This window comes from Myotis yumanensis, unplaced genomic scaffold (genome assembly GCF_028538775.1).
Source record: "Myotis yumanensis isolate MYYU_CA2020_CCGP unplaced genomic scaffold, mMyoYum1.0.hap1 SCAF_2, whole genome shotgun sequence".
In the NCBI taxonomy this organism is placed as follows: Eukaryota; Metazoa; Chordata; class Mammalia; order Chiroptera; family Vespertilionidae; genus Myotis; species Myotis yumanensis.
This window is the reverse complement of record NW_027223753.1, coordinates 69044309-69069744: the sequence shown is the minus strand read 5'-3', so window position 1 is coordinate 69069744 and position 25436 is coordinate 69044309.

Here is a 25436-nt window from a genome sequence, read left to right as displayed (position 1 = left end):
ACTGGATTGCAGTGTCTGTGGGCAGGTATCCCAGAAGAGGGAATTCAGCGTTTCTACAGCCCAGCAGTGCACCCCTCTTTATTTAAGTGCGTGTCCAATGGGGCTCACAGCAGGGCCACAGGGATGCCTGTGGAGCAGTGGTCTTGGGAGACCTGCACGCTGGAAAAGCATGCAACTGTAGAGTCCACAGTTCTGCAGCTGTGGGGTGGAGAAACTCAGTTTTTGCTGATGCACCTGTGGTGGATAGGCGTGTGTTCCAGGTGGTGGCACACAGGAGCACCTGCAGTGAGTTTGCTAGCGGAGGCGCACTGAAGCACTCTGAAGGGCATCTTTGGGCAGGTATCCAGGATGGGTGAATTCAGAATTTCTACTGCCCAGGGAAGTGTGTCCCTATTTGTCCAAGATCAGACCCAGCAGAGGCTCACTGTGGCTTCCCAAATTGCTCTGTGGATAGATGGGCTCAGGGCGAATGAGCAACTATGGAAGTGCTTTTGCCGGGCTCTGAGCTCATGATGCACTGTGAGGGACCCTGGTGCTGAAGGGCTCTGGCGCTTAAGTTGCGGAGCTGTGTGTGTGTGTGTGTGTGTGTGTGTGCGTGCAGTTATTCATGCAGAGGGAATTCAGAATTTCTACTGGGGGGCAGTGTGCCTGTGTCTGTACAAAATCAGACCCAGCTGGAGCTCACAGTGACTCCTAAGAGAAGTCTATGGAGTGGTGTGCCTCAGAGACCTGTGCGCTGGAGACCTGGAGATGTGTGAATGCAATGTTGGAGGTCTGCCGCTGGGGAGGAGGAGCTGCACTTACTGCTGCGGGCACGGCGCTCCTTTGGAGGTGAAGATCCCAGGGTCTGGAAATCTGCAGGTGGGCAGCAGGATTTTGGCTGGAGTGGCTCCTGGGTCGCGGGCAGTCTCCCAGGCCTGTCTGGGTGGTGGTGCTGATGAGTTCCTAGAAGAGGCCACTCTCCCCTTCACGATGGTGTGGGCTCCGTGCTCAAGTCCCACAGTCTGGGGAGTGCCCACAGTGGTGTTAGTCTTTCCCTGCCCCAGGGAGCCTGGTCTGCCAGCCTCTGCTGCTTCTGCCGGATTTAACTGTCCCTCACTCATTCACACACACACCACACACATCCACACACTCTCTTTTCATCCCCTCACTCACTCACTTCCTATCCCTCACCTCCGTCCTGCCAGCCGCCATCTTTTTCCCCCTCGAGTCATACTTTTATAATTATTTTCAAGCATGACAAAATGGCACGCTAGGCTTCATCACATAAGCTACACCACCGTGTTTTATTTTGGCTGTCCATAGAAAAGTAGCAGAAAATGCCGGACCAGTTATCTTAGAAAGCCAGAACTACATGATTAAAATCAGAAACACCCATTGCTGGGATAGGAATGCAAATATATGCACCAGTGTTCTTCTTGCTTAGTCCACAGGACATCTAGTGGTAAGCCGTGCAGTAGCAGCAACTCAGTAGCAGTAGAAGCCCCAGTTGGCGTCTTCCATCCCCAGTACCTTTCTTTAGGAATGCCAGTCTTTTCTGTATTGCACTTCTGAGGAAACAAATGGGCCACTGAGAAGTTTCTAATAGAAAATAAGTACAAGCTCATCAGTCAGATTTAAACAATCAAATGGCATCTCTGTAATTTGAGTGGAAGGAGACCTTCAAAAGAAATGTACACATAGACTGTAGATTATCATGAAAGCAACACATTTTGAATTTTGATAATATTGTATGATTCTCATGGATAACTTCTCTTTCTGGTCATTGTGATGGACTTAAAAAAACTGTTCTCAAAGTTTTGTTTCCAAAACTCTGTACTCTTACTTGGGCATTTCTAAAAACAAGATAATATGAATATTACTTTATATAATTATTACTATTTTTGAGCTTTCTCCTTCAAATATCCGTGAGTATTGCCTTAGTAATTTTCTTTCCAACATGCACCTTTAGTATTTATTATGATGCTGCAACAAACAATATCCATTGGGCAGGGCATTTTCTTCTATATAAATTACAAGACTTTGGTTTCCAAAATATATTTTGGAAATAAATGTATTCTATTCCTTTAATAGCTTTTAAAACTGATATCTAAAATAATTATAGACACAATCTCCTATGATGTGGCTATTAGGAGATTAATTAGGAAATAATGAATGAGATACCATAGGTTAGCATTGAGTTAGCACAATAGGATTTGTTTCATCATGAAATGAAGTTGTGTTAAAAATTTAATCTTTATGTGCTAATATGCATGGACATTCATTGTTAATTATTGTCAAAAGATTCTTCCTACTTCTCAGCACTAACAAATGGGTAATTCAGAAATAGATTGTTTTATAGCTATCCATGCAGATTAATTTGACAAAGTTCACAAGACATGTGAAAACTATGTACATGATCCTATGATATACAATAATAAATCAGTTGTAAATGTTATAGCATGGGGCATTGATATCTTAAATTAAGCAAGGATTATTTTCAGTTTTTTGACATTGATTTTAAAGCAAAAGCATTCAAATCTGTGTATAAGAAGTACTTACAATTACTGTATAAAAGCATAAACTTATTACTATTGTTGCCTTCTTAATTCCTATTTTATCACCACTGAAGGAAAGATCCATTTGCTTTCCATATCAGTAGCTCTGATTAAGCTGGTGAATTTGCTTTTCAGAAATATGCTAAGCATATAAATATTAAATGAAGAGTGTAAATACAATTACTGAAATAGCATGTAAATTTCATGACATGTTGATATTATACACACCTATAAAACAAAAAATATGGTAAAAATGAGCTTTATTATTGGCTTCATTATTTGTTACTCTAATTTGAAATTAGAAATAATGGTTTATTGAGATTAAGTAATTACTTAATTGTTTTGTGAAACTAAAACACTGAGTTTCAGAAAGCCATTTTGGTGAAGTGGTATTTAAGTGCTTTATAGCAGAATGGTTTCTAAGAACTATTAAATTACACTGTCTTGAATTTATTATATATATAACAGATATATATGTGTGTATATACACACACACATATACAGGTAATATATATAACAGGATATATATATATATATATATATATATATGATGTTATGGCACTAGGAGGCCCAACAAATAGTCCCTTTTCTCCACTCAAATTCAGAATTGATTAAGAGATAGGCAACTTTACCACCCCCCCCCCCCTCCATACTGTACATTATATTCCCAGAACTTATTTATCCTATAACTGGAAGTTGTTAGCTTTTGACCACCTTTATCTATTCCTCCCTCCCTCCCAACCATATTTATTTATGAGTTTTGTTTTTTTTAATCCCACATACAAGTGATATCATACAGTATTTCTGTTCCTCTGACTTATTTCATTGACTTACTTCACTTAGCATAATGTCCTCAAGGACCATCCCTATTGTCATAAATTGCAGGATTTTCTTCTTTTTTTATGGCTGAATAATATCCCATTTTGAATATATATATTTTCCTTTATCCATTCATCCACCGATGGACACTTAGGTTACTTCCATGATTTGGCTATTGTAAATAATGCTGCAATGAACATGGAGGTGCATGTATCTTTTCCAGATAGTGATTTTATTTCCTTTGGATATATACCCAGAAGTTGAATTGTTGGATCATATGGCAGTTCTATTGTTAATTTTTGAGGAACTTCCATACTGCTTTTCCACCAACAGTAAACAAGGGTTCCCCTTTTTCCACAGCCTCACCAGTATTTGCTATCTCTTGTCTTTTTTATTTTAGTCATCCTAATGGGTGTGAGGTGATATCTCATTGTGATTTGATTTGCATTTCCCTGATGATTATGATGTTGAGCACCTTTTCTTGTACCTGTTGGGCACTTTTATATCTTCTTTGGAAAAATGTCTATTTGGTTCCTTTGCCTATTTTTTAAAAGGTCAGATTGTTTGGATATTTTTGGTAATTGATTTGTAGGAGTTCTTTATTTATTTTGGATATTAACCCCTTATCAGGTATATGGTTTGCAAATATTTTCTACCATTCTATATACTCTCTTTTCATTTTGCTAATGGTTTCCTTTGCTGTGCAGAAGCTTTTTAGTTTGATGTAGTCCCACTTTTTTACTTTTTGCTTTTATTGCTTTTGTTTTTGGTGTCAAATAAAAAAGAATCATTGCCAAAATCAATATCAAGGAGATTACCCTTTAAATTTTTATTTAGAAATTTTATGTTTCAAGTTTTATATTTAAATCTCTAATTCAATTTGAGTTGGTTTTTGTGTATGGTGTAACACAGTGAGCCAGTTTTATTCTTTTGTTGTGTCTGTCCAGTTTTCCCCACACTACTTATTGGAGAAACTATGATTTCACCACTTTGTATTCTTGGCCCCCTTGTCATCAATTAATTGAGCATACTCTGTGTCTGAGCACTCTATTTGGTTCCATTGACCTCTATGTCTGTTTTAATGCCCATACCATACTGTTTTGATTTATGCAGCTTTGTAATATAGTTTGAAAGCAGAAAGTATGACACCTCTAACTTTACTATTATTTCTCAACTAGAGGCTCAGCGCGTGAAATCGTGTGAGACCTCAGACCCGCCACTCTGTGGGACCCCAGACCTGCCACGCCACCATAGCAGCAGGACCCCAGACCCCGCCACCCCTCGTTTGGTCATTATGGCGTCCCGGCATTATGGCCCACAGGCTTTTTATATATATAGATATTAATTTGGCTATTTGAGGTCTTTCATGGTCACAAATTTTAGGACTGTGTTTTCTATTTCTGTGAAAAATGCTATTGGAATTTGGATAGGGATTGCATTGAATCTGTAGATTGCTTTGAGTGATGTGAACATTTTAAGACTATTGAGTCTTCTGATTCATGTGTATGGGATAGATTTCCATTTATTTGTATCTTCTTCCATTTCTTTAATAAATGTTATAGTTTTCAGTGTACAGATCTTTTGTCTTCTTGGTTAAATTTATTCTGAGGTATTTTATTCCTCTTGATGCAATAGTAAATGGGATTGTAAATTGATTTCTTTTTCTGACAGTTTGTTATCTATATAAAAGGATGTCCCAAAATTCACGCAAGATTTGAATTTTGCGTGAGCATTAACAACAACAACAATAAAGAATAAAAGCCTAGAGGAGACCAAGATGGCGGCGTAGGTAAACACCGGAGACCGCTGCCGCAAACAACCATTTCAAAAATACAACTAAAAGACGGAACGGACATCACCCAGAACCACAGGAAGGCTGGCTGAAGAGAGACTCTACAACTAGAAGGAAAGAGAACAGCAAATCGAGGCTCAGAGGCGGCGCAGTGTGGAAAATACAAAGGTACCGAGGTGCGCACGCAAAGCGGGCTGGTGGCTGAGGGCGCGGTTGTCGTTTTCTGTCGGGAGTGAGTCTCAGACTCTGGGCTCCGGATCCGGGCGAGTCTCTAGGGACCCAGACTCAAACGGGAGAAGCGGGATTATCCGGCATCAGTTGGAACCTGAGGGCAGCTTTCTCTCTGAGGTTTGCAGCGGCTGCCGGGGTTCTGAGAAGCAGAGCCTCTGGGAACGGGACTGAGCGCGGCCATAACTGCTCCCTCCGCCCGCCCTGTTGATCCCGCCCCGCCCAGGCCCTGCGCACAGCCATTTGCCGATCGCCTCAGGCAAAGGCTGGATTAGCGCCTCCCCAGAATCCTATAGCCAGTCGGCCTGGAGGTCAAATCCCTCTAGTGTTAACTACAACAATTAAGGCTTGGCTAGAACAAGACTGTGCACCGAGACCACAAAGGGGTGCACCAAGAAAGCATAAAAGATGCGGAGACAAAAAAACATGACAGAAATGGAGGATATGGAGCTAAGAATCGCAATTTTGAGGGCTTGCCATAAATTTGTGCAGAGCCTCACGAAAACTAATGAGACCCTCGATGCTACGATAAAGAAATTAGAAAGTAAGCATACACGGACTGAAATAAAGAATATTATACCCAATAGCAGACCAGAGGAGCACAATAATCAAACCAAAGATTCCACAAAAAACACCCAATTGGAAAAGCAAAATGAAAAAAGAATCCAAAAGTGTGAAGATAGTGTAAGGAGCCTCTGGGACAGCTTTAAGCGGTCTAATATCAGAGTCATTGGAGTCCCAGAAGATGAGAGACAGCAAGATATTGAAAACCTATTTCAAGAAATAATGGCAGAAAACTTCCCCCATCTGGAGAAAGAAATGGACTTACAGGTCCAAGAAGCGCAGAGAACCCCAAACAAAAGGAATCCAAAGAGGACCACACCAAGACACATCATCATTAAAATGCCAAGAGCAAAAGACAAAGAGAAAATCTTAAAAGCAGCAAGAGAAAGAGGCTCAATTACCTACAAGGGAATACCCATACGACTGTCAGCTGATTTCTCAACAGAAACTTTGCAGGCCAGAAGGGAATGGCAAGAAATATTCAAAGTGCTGAATACCAAGAACCTACAACCAAGATTACTTTATCCAGCAAAGCTATCATTCAGAATTGAAGGTCAGATAAAGAGCTTCACAGATAAGGAAAAGCTAAAGGAGTTCATCACCGCCAAACCAGTATTATATGAAATGCTGAAAGGTATCCTTTAAGAAGAGGAAGAAGAAGAAAAAGGTAAAGATACAAATTATGAACAACAAACATGCATCTATCAACAAATGAATCTAAGAATCAAGTGAATAAATAACCTGATGTACAGAATGAACTGGTGATTATAATAGAATCAGGGACATAGAAAGGGAATAGAATGACTATTCTTGGGGGGAAAAGGGGTGTAGGAGATGCGGGAAGTGACTGGACAAAAATCATGCACCTATGGATGAACACAGTGGGTGGGGAGTGAGGGTGGAGGGTGGGGTGGGAGCTGGAAGGAGGGGAGTTATTGGGGGAAAAAAGAGGAACAAATGTAATAATCTGAACAATAAAGATTTTATTAAAAAAAAAGAATAAAAGCCTAATTTTACTTGGTTTATTGAATCAGATTCTAATATCTATTGCCCTTTGATTTCAATCCCTTCAATTTGATAAGCATTACCAAGTACCAATTATGGACCAGGAGCAGGGACAATGAAGACCAATGAAGACCACGGCTTTGCATATGTGCCAGCAAAGCCGTGGAGGCCATTTACCTGGTGTGCTATTCCATACATAACCCTATACTGTATACTTTATGAATCAATAAAAATTTACAATTTTCAATTATAAATCTGTATTTTCTATCAAAATTACTTCTTGTGTGAATTTTGGGACATCCTTTATAAAAGGCTAAGTGACCATCTGACCATCCAACCAGCCAGTAGGTATGACGCACACTGACCACCAGGGGGCAGATGCTCAACACAGGAACTGCGAAGCTGCGGTGACTTGGCAGCCATGGTTCTTGAGTGACACACTCTGGAACCAGAGAAGAGGGAGCCTGATTCCTTGTGAGGGGCTGTAGGATTCCACCTTTGGTAGTGACTTATGTTGTTGCTGGGGCACTGTTGCCTGAATCTAGTTTACTGCTGAGCTGGGACTACATAAAACTAAAAAGCTTCTGCACAGCAAAGGAAACCATTAGCAGTCATTTGGTGGGGACAGAATCCCTTATAGATCCAGTAACTTGAAGACGTCCACATCGCTGTCACCCACAAAGTCATACGAGGGCCTAGGGGAGGAGCCTCCAAGGGGCCTTTGGATGAGAGCAGCTGTGTGAAAACAGGATCTGGAGAGAAATTTCAGGGGCCCTGAGGTGAGACTGTGGCCTCAGCTGGAGCTGAAACTGGACCTGGAGCAGGTGCAGCAGAGACCATGCAATCGGCACCCTGCACAGGGTCCCACCAAGCCTGGCGCTAGCTGGGGGCACTGGGATCTGCTGTTGGAAAAACTTGCAAGGGACTGTGCAGAAGGAGGCTACATAAATCTGGGCCCCCGTGGTGGGGTAGGGGGAGGGTAGGGAGCACAGGGCCCTCTGGGAAGCCAGGGTCCTCCGGGAGCACAGGACCTACTGGGAGCACAGGGATGGTTGGGAACACTGGCTCCTCAGGGAACACAGGTGTGGCAGGCAGCACAAGACCTGCAGGGAGCACAGAGCCTATTGGGAGGCAGGTTGGCTCCAGGGCATGTCTGGCCTGTCTTGCTCAGTCTTGCCCCGACAGCCACCATCTAATTAATTTCCTTCCAATGTGCACAAATCCGTGCACTGGGCCACTAGTTAGAGTATAGAAATGTAGCAGATTTTTGTATATTGGTTTTGCATCCTGCAACTTTACTGACTTCATTTGTTATTTCTAATAGTTTTTTGGATGTGTCTTAAGGTTTTTTTTATATATTATATCATGTCATCTGCAAATAGAGATAGTTTTATTTCTTTTTTTATTTGGATGCTTTTATTATTTTTTTAACTTAATTTCTCTGGATAGAATTTCTAGTACTAGTTAGATAAAAGTGGTTAGCATGGACATCCTTGACTTGTTCCTTATCTTAGAGGAAAACTTTCAGTTTTTGAATATGATGTGAGCTGTGGGCTTGTCATATGTAGCCTTTATTATGCTGAAGTACATTCCCTCTATGCCCACTTTGTTGGGAGTTTTATTTTTATTAAATCTATTGTGGTAACATTGATTAATAACATTATATATGTTTCAGGTATACAACTCTGTTGGGAGTTTTTATTATGAACTTTGTCAAATGTTTTTATCTGCATCTGTTGAGATGATCATATGATTTTTATCCTCTATTTTTTAAAATAAATCTTTATTGTTCAGATTATTACAGATGTTCCTCTCCCCCCCCCCCCCAATATCTCCCCTCCACCTGGTTCCCACCCCACCCCATGCCCTTACCCCTTGCCACTGTCCTCATCCATAGGTGTAAGATTTTTGTCCAGTCTCTTCTAGCACCCCCACACCTCCTTCTCCCCAAGAATTGTCAGTCCACTCCTTTCTATGCCCCTGCTTCTAATATATTCACCAGTTTATTCTGACTTAATTTTTACGTTCACTTGTTGATAGATAATTATGTGTTGTCACTTTGTTGTTCATAATTTCTATCTTTACCTTTTTCTTCTTCCTCCTCTTCTTAAAGAATATCCTTCAGCATTTCATATAATCCTAGTTTGGTGGTGATGAACCCCTTTAGCTTTTTCTTGTCTGTGAAGGTCTTTATCTGACCTTCAATTCTACATGATAGTTTTGCTGGGTAGAGTAATCTTGGTTGTAGGTTCTTGCTATTCATCACTTTGAATATTTCTTGCCACTCCCTTCTGGCCTGCATGGTTTCTGTTGAGAAATCAGCTGACAGTCGTATGGGTACTCCCTTGTAGGTAACTAACTGTTTTTCTCTTGCTGCTTTTAAGATTCTCTCTTTGTCTTTTGCTCTTGGCATTTTAATTATGATGTGTCTTGGTGTGGTCCTCTTTGGATTCCTCTTATTTTGGGTTCTCTTCATTTCCTGGACTTGTAAGCCTATTTCTTTCCACAGGTAGTGGAAGTTTACTGTCATGATTTATTCTAATAGGCTTTCAGTATCTTGCTCTCTCTCTTCTTCTGGCACCCTGATAATTCGAATGTTGGTATGCTTGAAGCTGTCCCAGAGGCTCCTTACAGTATCTTCATATTTTTGGATTCTTTTTTCATTTTGCTTTTCCAGATGGGTGTTTTTTGCTTCTTCGTATTTCAAATCTTTCACTTGATGCTTGGGATCCTCTAGTCTGCTGTTGGATCTCTGTATAATATTTTTAATTTCAGTCAGTGTATGTTTAATTTCTGACTGGTCTTTTTCCATTTTTTTGGCATTCTCATTAAGATCCTTGAAGGTCTCACTAAGTTCCTCAGAGGTTTGTAGAAGGTTCTTGAGTAGCCTTATAACTGTGGTTTTGAACTCTATGTCCTCCATCAGTTTGCTTTCCTCCATTTCTTTCATTTGTGATATGTTTCTTTGTCTCCGCATTTTTGGCTGGCTGCGAGGACCCTCTGTTTTGTTTGGGGTTTGGAAATTTTGGAGCTCGCTGACCCAGCTGCAGTTTGTTAGGTTCGGCTGCAAAAGCGCAGGTGTTTCCTTTGCGCTGCTGAGCACAGCTTGGATGGGGATGTAAGTTGAGTAGGGCGGGGTCTCAGGGAGTCACCAGGGTGGAGCAAACAGTAATGGCTCTCGTCAGCATCTCCGAGACTCCACGCCTCTGCGTGCCCCAGTCCCTCTGTGCACTTTCCGACCCGCTGCAAGACAGTCCAGTTTCTTCCCGTAGGAGTCTGGGACCCGAGTCTTGCCATAAATGAGTTCAGTGCATTCAAGAGCTTGTATCTCCGTCCGATTGAAAAAAACCATGCACCCAGTGCAGCCCGGTTGGCGCGTGCCTTCGTACCTCTGTTCTTGGTGCCTCAGCACTTCCTACCTGGTCTCAATGTGCTTTTTTCTTTCCTTCTAGTTGTAGAACTTCCACTGGGCCAGCTTTCCCGTGGTTCTGGATGATGGCTGCTTTGTCTTATAGTTGTAATTTTAATGTTGTTGTGGGAGGAGGCACGTACAGTTTTAGACCTTATGCCGCCATCTTGGTTCTCCTATCCTCTATTTTTTTACTGTGGTATATCACATTGGTTTATTTGAAGATGTTGAACCATCCTGTATGCCTGGAATAAACCTCATGGTGTATGATTTTTTTGTATTGTTAAATTCAGTTTGCTAAAATTTTGTTGGAATCTGGCAAGTTGCTAAAATGTTATCTGTTTTTAACATGGTGCCTAACACATAATAGATGTTAATGTCCCAATGTTAGTTTCCTTTCTTTTTCCCTTCTAGGAGAAGTAGAAGAGGTAGAAAGGCCAGTACCACCAATAAGGGACATATTCAGATTTCTCAGTTTCTTTAACTGTAAAATGGGCATGATAATAACAATTACTCTCCCTCCTGTACCTCAAGAGTCATCAGATGTTGTAAAATAATGTGAAATTGTAATCAGTGTAAGTTGTAAAGTACAGGAGAAATGCAACTTATTCTGACTACACCAAATTACACAGTAGTCATGTAAATGTTATGCTTTTAATTATTAGAGAGTTCAATGATACCTATGAGTGAGTACATATTCTCCAATGTCATGTTTTATTGTCAGAAATTGCTGCCAAGGTAGAAATAAAAGAAGTAGCATGTATTTTATTCTAGAATTATGAAAAAAGTATGATGATCATGACATGAAATGATTAATATAATCATTATAATATATGCTAGAAAGTGAAAAATGTGATTTTGGAACTAGATGGGAAAATCTGCCTGCCAAGAAGACCTGGGTCAAAAAAGACTGAATTGATAGCCAGGAGATGCTTGCGACAAATGGGACATAAATTCTTCTGTCTCAATCCACTCTTAGGAATGGTCGTTAGACCCTGTTTTATCCTCCCAAGGGAAGAAGTTGCCATATAAATAGATCATTACCTTGACAGGTCCTTACTTATTACCTACATATAACTAATTCACCTTTAGATTCCTTGCTGGCTGGACATAGAACATATGAGGTAGGAGTTGAGAAGAGGAGAAGCCATAGAAAAATGGAGATTGGGAATGTTGAAAATAAACTAAACTTCAACAACCTGATTTCACAGGTTGGTCCTTTCTCTATAGGATGGGAGCCCTGCCATCCCTTCCAATTGCACCTTTTAAGGAGTCTTTGTTATTACAGAGTTTCATATCTATGATTGAGATTTCTCTCTCTCTCTCTCTCTCTCTCTCTCTCTCTCTCTTTACATTCAGATACATTTATTTAAAAAATAAAATACTTGTTATGTAACTAGTTTTCTGACATTACTCTTTTGGAGAAACAAATTTGGAAATAGCACTTTTTTTGGAGATTATTTCTATTATTATTTCTATATTCTACCTTGAATGCGATTCTACCAGAGAATAATCTTAAAAACATTTTTAAAGTTTATTTCCAATAAAGCTAATTGTTAGGTGACAAAGAGTTTATTCTATAATAAAAATAACTACTTCAGTAAAAATACATGGCTTTGGACAAGTTGTCTAATATTTCTCTTTTTTTAAAATATATTTTATTGATTTTTTTACAGAGAGGAAGGGAGAGAGATAGAGAGTCAGAAACATCGATGAGAGAGAAACATCGATCAGCCGCCTCCTGCACATCCCCCACTGGGGATGTGCCCGCAACCCAGGTACATGCCCTTGACCGGAATCGAACCTGGGACCTTTCAGTCCGCAGGCCGACACTCCATCCACTGAGCCAAACCGGTTTTGGCAGTTGTCTAATATTTCTCATATCACCCTGTAAAATTCAAAAACTGGGTAAGTTGATTTCTAAAGTTTCTTCTAGTTCTAGATTTATACTCCTCTACTACATAGAGTGAAAAATGTGTTTGACAATGACAGTATCCAATTTATTCAATAGTTTCCAACCTAAATATAGTGCAGTATGTTGACCAAATCAGTCTCAATCCAAATGATCAGTCTGTTGATAAATGATATGGAGTTATAAGAATAAGATAGCCAAGAGCTCTTTATCGATCTTAGGAGGCTAAAAAATGTTAAATAAAGTCCCTGGAAGAAAGCAATGAAAGATTCCATCTCTTTCTGAATTAAAGTCTTGTCTGTAAAGGTTAGATTAGTTCTTCTATAACTACAATTCCGAGCTTTGGTTTCTGAGTATTTAAGATGTTACTACAATGAGGAAGGTTGTCAAAATATGTTGACTCATCCCAACAGAATATTCAAACCCAAAAATAAGAGCACTACATATTGAGAATTTCAGAATTATGATTTTTTATTTTCTCTAGCTTTAGTAATCTGATGCTGATCAGTCAGTCAATTTTTCAAGCCATGCTTATATGTATAACTGGTTTGAAAATTTTAATGAAAACTATCTCTAAGCATTCAAATCCATAGACTGATCATTTGTTTGTTTGTCTAATTTCCAATAACTCAAACATTTTAAGCTATTTTAACAGCTCATTGATATAGTCTTATTCATAAATACTTCAAATTATTTTTCTTTTGAGAGCTCTAAAAATCTTTTCTGGGTTGATCCCATGGGTCTCAAAAAAGTTGCTTTCTTTTCTTGGGTCACCATCGAAGCAAGAAAGTCATTTTCATTTCCACGTACAATAAATCAATGAACATTTATAGAACACCTATTTTGTTCTGGGCCCTTAGGCTAAGCAATGTGGTAGATACAGTTATGAATAAGAGATGATCTCTGCCCTCAAGGCAAGCTAGGCTCTTAGATAAAAAGATATCAAACAGACAATGCAGGGCAGCATGTGATAAGTGGTAAATGTGTGGCATGGGAAATAGGGGTTCTAGGGTGTTAGAGGTGAGAGAGATCATTTTGGCCTGAGGTGGTTAGCAAGGGCTTCAGAGAGTGTGGGGGAGATGGCCTGGATCTTGGGGGACTGATGGCTTAAGACGAGTAGGCAGAGAAAGGGTGCATGGCAGGCAGAGGAAATGGAGTGAAGAGTGATAGAACTGGGTTGATGACTGACCAGGGAAGCAAGTAAGCAGCCTCTGTAGGTTGTCACCAATGCTAGGCCAGGAACAGGGCACAGAGCTGGCCTGCGCTTTAATTGAAGAGGCGTATGGATGATAGCAGGGGCAACACTGGGAAGGCAAAATGCAAGATTTAATTTGCAAGTGAGGTATCGAGAATCGAAGATGGCGGCATAGGTAAAACACCAGAGACTGCCGCCGTGGACAACCACTTCAAAAATACAACTAAAAGTCGGAGCGGACATCAACCAGAACCACGGGAAGGCTGGCTGAGGAGAGTCTCTTCAACTAGAAGCAAGAACAACAGCATTCCGACGCTCAGCGGAGGCGCAGTGTGGAAAATTTAAAGGTACGGCGGTGCGGTGGTGAGGGTGCGCGCGCAAAGCGGGCTGGCGGCTGAGGGCGCGATTGTCGTTTTCAATCAGGAGCGAATCTCAGACTCTGGGCTACAGATCCGGGCGAGTCTCTAGGGACCCAGACTCAAACGGGAGAAGCGGGACTGTCTGGCTACGGCCCCTCCGAGGTTTGCAGCGATTGCTGGGACAGAGAGGCAGAGCCCCTGGGGACGGACTGAGAGCGGCCATAGCTGCTCCCTCCCCCCCGCCCTGTTGAGCCCGCCCCGCCCAAACCCTGCGCACAACCATTTGCCGACCGCCTCAGGCAAGGGCTGGACTAGCACCTCCCCTGAGGACTGAAGTTTTCCCACAGCTGATTTCCACCGCCAGTCGGCCTGATGGTCAAATCCCTCTAGTGTTAACTACAACAATTAAGGCTTCGCTAGAACAAGACTGCGCACAGAGACCACAAGGGGGTGCACCAAGAAAGCATAAAAGATGCGGAGACAAAAAAACATGACAGAAATGGAGGATATGGAGCTAAGAATCGCAATTTTGAGGGCTTGCCATAAATTTGTGCAGAGCCTCACAAAAACTAATGAGACCCTCGATGCTACGATAAAGAAATTAGAAAGTAAGCATACACGGACTGAAATAAAGAATATTATACCCAATAGCAGACCAGAGGAGTGCAAGAATCAAACCAAAGATTCGACAAAAAACACCCAATTGGAAAAGCAAAATGAAAAAAGAATCCAAAAGTGTGAAGACAGCGTAAGGAGCCTCTGGGACAGCTTTAAGCGGACTAATATCAGAGTCATTGGAGTCCCAGAAGATGAGAGACAGCAAGATATTGAAAACCTATTTCAAGAAATAATGGCAGAAAACTTCCCCCACCTAGTGAAAGAAATGGACTTACAGGTCCAAGAAGCGAAGAGAACCCCAAACAAAAGGAATCCAAAGAGGACCACACCAAGACACATCATCATTAAAATGCCAAGAGCAAAAGACAAAGAGAAAATCTTAAAAGCAGCAAGAGAAAGAGGCTCAATTACCTACAAGGGAATACCCATACGACTGTCAGCTGATTTCTCAACAGAAACTTTGCAGGCCAGAAGGGAATGGCAAGAAATATTCAAAGTGCTGAATACCAAGAACCTACAACCAAGATTACTTTATCCAGCAAAGCTATCATTCAGAATTGAAGGTCAGATAAAGAGCTTCACAGATAAGGAAAAACTAAAGGAGTTCATCACCGCCAAACCAGTATTATATGAAATGCTGAAAGGTATCCTTTAAGAAGAGGAAGAAGAAAAAGGTAAAGATACAAATTATGAACAACAAATATGCATCTATCAACAAATGAATCTAAGAATCAAGTGAATAAATAACCTGATGTACAGAATGAACTGGTGACTATAATGAATCAGGGACATAGAAAGGGAATGGACTGACTATTCTTGGGGGGGAAAGGGGAATGGGAGATTCGGGAAGAGACTGGACAAAAATCATGCACCTATGGATGAACTCAGTGGGTGGGGAGTGAGGGTGGAGGGTGGGGTGGGAGCTGGAAGGAGGGGAGTTATGGGGGGAAAAAAGAGGAACAAATGTAATAATCTGAACAATAAAGATTTAAAAAAAAAAAAAATTTGCAAGTGAGCTACAGCAATAGTGGGCTCTGGTCTTCTGGCTCAGAAAGCCATAGAGGCCCAGGGATGGGCACCTGGGTGGCTCCCGGAAGCTGCTTTTCCTCAGCATTCAGGCAGGAACTTGGGGTGGAAGGAGCACTGGGGTTCGTGCTCTGCTGTGACTACATCTGTAAACTTTATCAAGTCATTTATATAACTCAGGGTCCTCCGCTTTCAAATAATATACAGTAGTTTTCCCTTATTTGTTTCAAGCCCCCCTACCCCAGTGGGTGCCCTGAAACTGCTGATAGTACTGAACCCTAGATATATTAAGTTTTCTCCTATACATACATGCCTGTGATAACGTTTAATTTATAAATTAGGTACAGTAAGATATTAATGACAATAACTAATAATAGAACTACTATAACAATATACTGAAATAAAAGTCATGTGAATATGCTCTATCTCTTCAGTAATTTTTATATTTTCAGTCCAAACCTATTCCTGAATCTATGTAACCATCCTTGCAATAAATGGCTTGTCACTCATTTCAGGGGATCCATTGCTGAAGTCTTTTAAAAAATTTTATCTTTGCTGAGAGGGTTACAGTTGTCACATATTTTTCCCCATTACCCTTCTCTACCGGGCTCCACCCCATCCCAGCTCAATGTTTTCTGGTGAAAACACATTGCCAATCAACTGGGGCGTGTTTTCTGTTCATGATTTTTACCCACAAAGTTAATGCCTTTTCCATGTTAACTAAGCACTGGTCATGCACTGTGGTTATAACTTCTGTAGTTTGAGGTGCTACAACAAAACTATCATGAGGTTTGTTTTTTTCTTCCTTTTTCCACAATTTCATGGATAAAAGATTTGTTCTTTCTGTATATATTTATATTTTCCTTATTAAGTTGAAAATTATCACCTTTTCACTTACAGAAAACACTTTATGACTTCTCTTTGGCATATCCAAATTGCCAGCATTGCTACTCTTGTGTTTTGGGGCCATTATTAATTAAAATAAGGGCTACCCAAATGAAGATGGCCACTAACAATGGGCGGGTAGTGTATACAGTGTGGATAAGCTGCACAAAACTCATATCTCAGTTGGGACAGAGTGGGATGGTGTGAGATTGCATCATACTACTCAGAACAGTGCACAATTGAAAATGATAAATTGTTTATTTCTACAATGTTCCATTTAATGTTTTTGGACCGCAGTTGACCATGGGTAACTGAAACCATGGAAAGTGAAGCCACACTTAAGGCTGGACTACTGTATTTGGACATGATATTCTCGGAAGTCTCCTTCAGTGCTTATGCTTGATGTGTCTCTGTGAAGTGTCTTAATACTCTACCATGTACTCTTTTTAACCACACATTTTTGGTTGCTTTGCCTCTGCATGATAAACCAATTTATCAAGGTTCTTCCACAGTTAGAAACAATAAAATTAGCTATTGTATATTATTTAAAATAATAAGCAAAACTAAATACAGCCTTTTAAAATATGGTTCTTATTAAATACAGGTGAAAACAATGTAGATTAATGATTAAGTCCACAATCTGGGTTCAAATCCTGATCTTCTCACTTACTAACTATGCAACTTTAAGCAAGTTACTTAATTTTTATATCTTTTTCTTTTTTAAATATATTTTTATTGATTTTAGAGAGCAAGGGAGAGGGACAGAGAGAGAGAACATCAATGATGAGAGAGAATCATTGATCGGCTGCCTCCTGCACACCCCCTCCTGGGGATCGAGCCCACAACCCAGGCATGTGCCCTTGACTGGAATCGAACCTGGGACACTTCAGTCTGCAGGCTGATGCTCAATCCACTGAGCCAAACCAGCAAGGGCAAGTTACTTAATTTTTCTAAACCACAGGCTTCTTTATCTGTAAAAAAGGAACGAAAAAAAGTTGACAATAGCACTTACAGATTTGGATTTACTGTAACAGTATATGTGAAAGTGCTTAGCTGGTACCAGGCATGGGGAAAGTATTCAATGAATGTTAACTCTTTTATCATTATCAATACACCCTTTTAGCTGTTGATGGCATTTGTTAACTTTGTAAAGTAACACAGAAATTATATTATGAGGTCATTATAAACCTGGACATGTAGTACACATTACAGATTGACAAGCAATAATAGAAAGAAACCCACTATGACTAGAAATGTGAGGTAATAACTAAGTTTAAAGTAGGAAGGAGCTAAGTGCCTGGAGAGAAATAACTGGAAACGAGTCATCCAGAGAGTGGCAGAAATGCCTCAAAAGCCCTAGAGTCACAGTAAACAGCACCTGGAAACTGAACCTGCAAAGTGATAAGATGATACAAGCTCTGAACACCTGATTATTAGAAAGGTGTTAACCAATAAGAAAGAATGGAAAGCTGAAAAAAAGGGCCTGGGGGACTAAAATTTGATTGAAGATTTTTGAAAACTAGACATCTCTATCACAGTGTAGCAAATCGGGCTTACAGTGTGCTTGTCAGGCTTGCAGATGGGGAAGGTAGAAACATCCAGGAGCGAGATGAGATAAAAGGTTGGTGGGCAAATGTTCCCTCTGCCCCTATGTAGTGGGATCAATTCAAGTAAAGGAAACCATTTCTAATGGCTGCCTCTCTGGGGAAAAGAGCGAGGAGCCATTTACATCCAGTCAGGACAAAGCCCCAGAGAACACACTGTGGGGAATTGTCCGCAATTGGTGGGGACTAGACAACGTAATGTTTCCAGTGAGTGTGGAGCAATTCAAAACTGCAGCCCTCCCCATGGGGGGATGCCACTGTAATTCCACGGAAAGAAGGGTCTGTTGGAATAGGAGTTAATATTTGCATAGTACTTACAGCAGCGCTTGGCACGAATTAAGTGTGACATAAAGTTTATTAAAAATGAATTTAGAATTTCTGAAAGTATTTGGCAACCAAACCAGAAATCATTACCCTTGTCTCAGGGATAAGCAGATCTATTTACCAACTGAAAAGGCAATCGGTTATAAAATCAAGCCAAGAACATTTTTTTTTTTGGAAGCAGCGTGGTTGCTGGGCCATGACTTACGGATATTACTGAAGCTGGAGGTCAGTTTGTATAAGGCCCTTTCACCCCATCCAGCTAGCAGACAGAGGCAAAGTTTTAGGAAGAAAACCATACAAAATTTCACAAGATTTCTGTTCTGAAAGAGCTTTATTACTAGAGCCTCTGGGATACCCAGCCCTTCTCATCTCTGTTAAGCTTTAAACATTTGTTAAGAGTTTGCTGTTGACCACAAAATTTTGGTTGCTTTGCCTCTGCAGCTGCTAACATACATCTGTATGCTATCTGTGCCAGTGCCCTGGCAATTTGAGGTCAGTGTCTTGGCATCACCAGGAAGGACCACTCTTTTCTGTAGGAAGCTATGTTGGATTCTCCCTCTGTCCGGGAGACTGCCAGATAGGTATCCACATCAGAGGGAAGTTTGGTTATCAATCTCAAAGGTTCTTCTCTCTTCTAAAGAAGATCTCTCTTGCCTTCTTTCTTCATTGTTTTCCTCAAAGAAAATAGAGAACTCTGTGGCCCTTCTCCACCACCTCACAATGACTATTTATGGAAAGCCCATTGTCCAATGGGTGATTGGAGCAATTTAAAGTTATGCTGATAGTGGATCAGTCTCCCTGGACATTCTTCTAAGGCCACAGAATGTCTACTGTGACTATTTCAGACTCAGCCTCCTGCGGAGGTTGGTGTGGTCGAAGCTTAATCCAAACAATGAATACTAATAAATGCCTAGAGCCAATCCTTGGTTTAAGAGAGACTTTCATTTGTGTTATCTCATATAATACTTACAACTATACTGAGTGGTGAGTCAGGAGAGCATCACCACTATTCATTTTGTACATATAGGTAACCATATCTTTAAGTGGTTATGGTGTTACATACATGTTAATGGTAGAGCCAGGACTTTTGGATCAAAGTTATGAGTTCTTGCTCCTTCCAAGGGATGAATCTAATGTCCAGAAATGTAGAATGTATTTTAAAATTTCTACTAGATTGATCAATTTTGATGGTTAGGTTACAATCACTTTCCTCATAATGAGATGGAAGGTTTCTTCTGCAATTTTTAACTTTTAGTGATTTGTTTAGAACATCTTTTAGCCTTCCAAAAGTCAGAAGACTTACAACTCTCATTTATTTAATTATAAAAATAACAAAATATCACAACAGCTTAGGATATAGAAAAAAATATTCATAAGCCTCTGACCTAATTTAGCAGTTTCTTTATTACCTTCCAGGCTTTGTTCATAAACACAGGTTTTTAAACACAATTGCAATCACAATGTAATTTAATTCTGTATTCTATATTTCATCCCACATTATAACATAAATGTATTTCCAGACTACCATGCATTCACAGTACATTCTGTACCTTAATGTAATCATTTCTATATTGTTGTACTTCACTTTGGCTTCTAATTTTTCACTACTATGAACAAAGTTATAGTGGAAATCTTTCATCATAAAATTATTCTTTCATATCCTTAGGATGAACTTCTAGAAGTGAGCTCCTTGATAAAAAAGGTAAGATTCTTGTTTCACATTGCCAAATTTCTTTCTAAAAATGTTTTATAAAATTCTACTACAACTAGTAAGAGTAGAGAATCTTTTCCTGGGCCCTTTTTGATATTTGGAATTTTTGCTTTTTGTTACTAATTTTAAGAAAAAAGAAAACGCTCCTCAATATTTTCATTTCTACTTTTCTAATTACTATCAAGGTACATATTTTTCTCTTGGTTGTCCATTAGTTGTATTTTGTCTACTTGTTGAATTTTGCATCTTTTAATTTCTGATTCCAGAGATAATATGTTGTGTCCTGAATTTTATGTAGCCAGACTCTTTGAAAGGAACAGCAATTATAGGGTACGGCTACTTTTCTTTTTTTAATGTATCCTCTAATTCCTCTTAGTAGTGTCTCCAATTATCCATTAGGTTGTACAAATTCCTATGGAGATATCTGAATGCACTAGGGGTGTAGAAAGCATGTGTTTCTAGGTTTGATGTGAACCTTTGCTGCTATGAAATGACCTGCTGAAGTTTCTTCTGTATGCAAACACTGGTGTGGCATTGGTGATGGGGGGATCGATTGGCAACAGTTTGAGTTTTTCAACCTAATTTTGGTTCAACACATACACACACACACACACACACACACACAAATAGATGGTCTAGAAAATAATTCCGATTTTTTCCCTTTTGTTTTGGTTAAGCACAGTTTTCCTCAAGTTCAAGTGGGGAGAACTTTTGGAAAATATTGCCTTTTCTCTATGGTATGAGAAAATCTAACACCATACTAAACACACTTTAAAGAAAATAGTCTTTTTAAAAAAAATATATTTTATTGATTTTTTGCAGAGAGGAAAGGAGAGGGACAGAGAGTTAGAAACATGGATCAGCTGCCTCCTGCACACTCCCCAGTGGGGATGTGCCCGCAACCAAGGTACATGCCCTTGACCGGAATCGAATCTGGGACCCTTCAGTCTGCAGGCCGACACTCTATCCACTGAGCCAAACCGGTTAGGGCGAAAATAGTCTTTATGGAAAGACATACGCTTTCTGTGATTCATGGAATTTGTAACCCTGATTTATAAGGCCTGCCATGTGTGTCATGCTTCCTCATACTCCAATAACTTTGTGCACACTGTTCTTTCTATGAAACCAATTTCCTACTGGTTTGCCAGGCAACCTTTTGTTCTTTCTTTAAGACTCTCTCAGTTAGTGTCCAATTTTAATAATAGAAACCACATGAGCTAGTTTAGGTAGAACAGAAATTTGACAAATTTACATATCTGTGTAATTACCACCACAATAAGATGTATGTTTTCATCACTTCCAAAAAGTTCCTTGTGTTATCTCCCAATCACTCCCACACCACCAGTCCTGGACAACTAATCTACTTTCTGCCACTATAAATTAGGGTTTTCTTCTCTGAAGTTTCATATGTATATAGTCATGCAGTATAAATTCTTTTGAATCTTCTTTTGCTCAGCAAAATGTTTTTAAAATGTGTCCATGTTGTGGAGGTTATCCACAGTTAATTTCTTTATATTACGGAGTAAGAATTCCATTGTATGGATAAGTACAGCATGTTTACCCATTCACTCATTGATGGATATTTAGGATCCTTCCAATGAGGGCTATTAAAAATAAAGGTGCACAAGGTTAATATACAAAAGTCAATTGCTTTCCTATAAACAAACAATTAACAAGTAGAATTTGAAATTAAAAACATAATACCATGTATATTGGCACACTCAAAATGAAATACTTAGGCATAAATCTAAGAAAATATGCACAAGGTCTATATGAAGACTATAAAGCTGAAAAATTCTGATGAAAGATATCAAAGAAGAACTAAATAAATGGAGAGATAGTCCATGTTCATGGATAGGAAGACTTAATATTGTTAAAATGTTGGTTCATCCCAACTTGGTCTATAGAATCAATGTAATTCCAATCAAAATCCCAGCAAATTCTCTATGGTTATTCTGTCATCTATTTGGTTTTTATTTCCTTACTAGAGGCCTGGTGCACAAAATTCGTGCACTGGGGGGGGGGGGGTGTCCCTCAGCCCAGCCTGCACCCTCTCAAATCTGGGACCCCTGAGAAATGTCTTACTGCCTGTTTAGGCTGGCAGTCAGACATCCTCTCACAATCCAGGACTGCTGGCTCCCAACTGCTCGCCTGCCTGCCTGCCTGTCCCTAACTGCTTCTGCCTGCCAGCCTGATTGATGCCTAACTGTTCCCCTGCCAGCCTAATTGTCCCCAACAGCCCTCCCCTGCAGGCCCGGTCTCTCCCAACTGCCCTACCCTGTAGGCCTGATTGCCCCCAACTGCCCTCTCCTGCTGGCCTCGTTGCCCCTAACTGCCCTCCCCTGCTGATCTGATCACCCACAATTGGCCTCCCCTGCAGGCCATCTTGTGTCCACATGGGGGTGGCCATCTTTGACCACATGAGGGCGGCCATCTTGTGTGTTGGAGTGATTGTCAATTTGCATACTGGTGATGACTAATTAGCATATCCATGAGGGTGTCGTGGCCAATTTGCATATTACCCTTTTATTATTAGCTTTTTGGTCCCTCATTTCCTGCATTTCAGTCTTTTGTGTTTATTTGATTTTTTGTAATGAACTATTTACATTTCTTTCTTATTTCTTTTGTATACATTATATAACTATTTTCTTTGTGGTTACCATAGAGATTACATTTAACACTCTAAAGTTATAAAACTCTAATTGGAATTTATATCAGCATAACTTCAATAACATATGGTAAGTTTGGGATATTCTTCACTCCAGGGATAATTCATTTCTGCTACAAAATTGTGACCCTGATGGAGTCTCCTATAAATATCAGAAATGATTACTAAGGATTCTGCTTTGTCTGGTTGAAGTTTGAACATCCTATTACCTTGTGTGGATTCTGAAAATTGTTCATCTTAAAAATCTCTATTCATGCCTTGGCTATCCTTGTTGTGTTTCACATGTCTATTAATGACCAAATAATCACAAAATTCAAGGAGATCTTTTTACTGATTTCTGAAGCTGTTTTTCTCTGTAGCATTCTCCTTTCTCGTACTCTACCCTGAAGCATCAAGCCACTTCAGTCTTGCTGAATTTCAATTTCCTCAACTTAGTGAAGCCATTGGACTTTAGTTGAGTTCTTTTTCCCATCCTGTATAGTTTGAAAATTGGCTCCACTCAGTCAGCCAGAGTGATTATGTAGTTTGGTTTATTTGTTTTTCTCTTGGGGATCATCATCTTGAACTACATGCTATCCAATATCTGACAATAGCTTTGTACAGCTTCTAATTGTTAATGGTATGTGGTTAACTCATGGCTTTTCTTAATCTACCATGGAAAAGAAGTAGAGGTCTACATTAAGGCTTTTAGAGGCTCATGACTTGTGAAGGCTGCAGAGGAAAGCAACTTCAGAAGACATAATTAATTACTCTAAGAAAGATCTTATCTGAGCACCTGGGTGCATGTCTTCCTTTAAAATAGTGCCAAAGTACTCATGTTGAATGTAAGAGGTGTCTGGATTTGTGTTCTTGTTTGAAAGACTCTTTAATTTGCCATCTAAATATATTTCTTTCTATTATCACTCAGAGCTGTTATATTTATGAATGTAACGGATTCAACCAGAGCATTCTACTAACTTGAGTCTTTACAGTGGGAAGGTGTTTGTCATTTGTTCTTCTCACTAAATTAAGATGCTGGGCATTTAGCAAAACAGGTGCTATGATGGATGATATGACTTTTAACATTAAATAAGAACAGCTTAGGGTATCTAATAGTTGAATTAAAAGTATTATTTAGCTGTCATGCTGCCCTTTTGAGAATTCAACATTGTTAGCTGATCTTGAGATGTTTTTCATTGTCAAAGCATTCATTCATTCTTTGGAAAATTAACTTATTTTCTGACTCCCCACTTGGTTTAATAAAATTTGGTATTTATAATAGAAATTATTTTATTCAGGAGGATTTTTCCTAGCTAAAAAGACATCTAAAGCACTTTTAGTTCTGGATATAATGAAAAAAGCATACATGAATGTGTTTATCCCTCTGAATACAACTAGAAAATCTGGACAGAATGTTTGGGACAGGTATTTTATGACTCTGCAAGAAAATGATAGCAGGTAGATTAGAGGAAAAGACCAGAATTTAAAATACTGTCCAATCTGTGGTGACTTTACCATCTTCCACCTCTTCAAAATTTCCTTTTTTCCCCATCTCATTCCCCAGCCCACAAACACTCTCATCACAGTGATAGCAGAGATTGCAAAGAGAGCCCACAGGAGTCAAAGCTCTGAGAGTGCAGAACCTTCCTCTCTCGTTAGTATAGCTGTAATCCCATTGAGGTGGCGAAAACATGATTTTTTTTTTTAAAAAAAAATCTCTCTCTCTCTCTGTTATTCTTTCATTTGGTCCCAGATGTGGACACAGTCACAGAAGTGGGCAGCCTAGTGGGGTAAATAAAACATCTAGAGGACTAATAAAGGCAGCCCAAGTAACCAGAAAGAACTGACTTTTTGGAGAATGTACTTCCCCTTCCTTTGAATAGAATATTCTTCATTTGGAGTTTGATGCTGTGTTATGAACAGATTCACCTTATCCATTCTCTGCTGGAGACCCAGGTAGGTGATGTTTTCTTCTTCGAGTATCCTCTCTGGAAGCACACAACGCCCATCTAGCATTCATTGCTGATGAGCATTTTGATCATCTGGTCGAGGTATTTCTGATATCTGAGATCATTTTAAGGGCATAAAAATGTCCTGTTCTTCATAAAAAAATTTCCCCTAGATTTATTATCAATTAATGATTATTTCTTGATGCAATCTTTACTATGATAGTTGTAGATTGTTGACTTCTCCAACTCCAGTACTACTTCTACATTTGCTAGTTGATATTTGGCCTATTATAAGAAAGAGCCCTTCATTCCTACAATCTTTCATTTATCTATGAATATTTATATGGACTTCTAAATTAATATTTTCTCAGGGTTTATAATTCATCAGTGTATTTAATTATTCTGATGTTCAAATTGTCCCAGTTGGTGCCCTTCAAGGTGACTCCTATGTTCCTGTGACATGTCTCTCTCTCCTCTTCAATGTAATTGTGGTATTCCTTTGAAATACAATTGGGTTCATGTGTTTTAAGTGTTAGGGTTTGCCTCTTCCCATTTTTACTGATTTCATTTTAAGTTGTTGAATATGTAGGATATTAACATGTTTACAGAAGTCAAACTATGCAAAATGTGTACTCAGAAATGCCACTTCCTCCCAAATCCTTTTTACCTCATTTCATCTCACCCCCTACCCCTTGTAGGTAATCAATTACATTGTTTTCTGGTTTACCACTCCTTTTTTAAAATATAAAAATAAGCAGAGATTACATTTCTTCTATCTTCCCTTCTTTTTTACACAAAAGGTAGCATATGCATAAATTTTTTGGCGCTTGTTTTTTAATCTAAAAATATCTC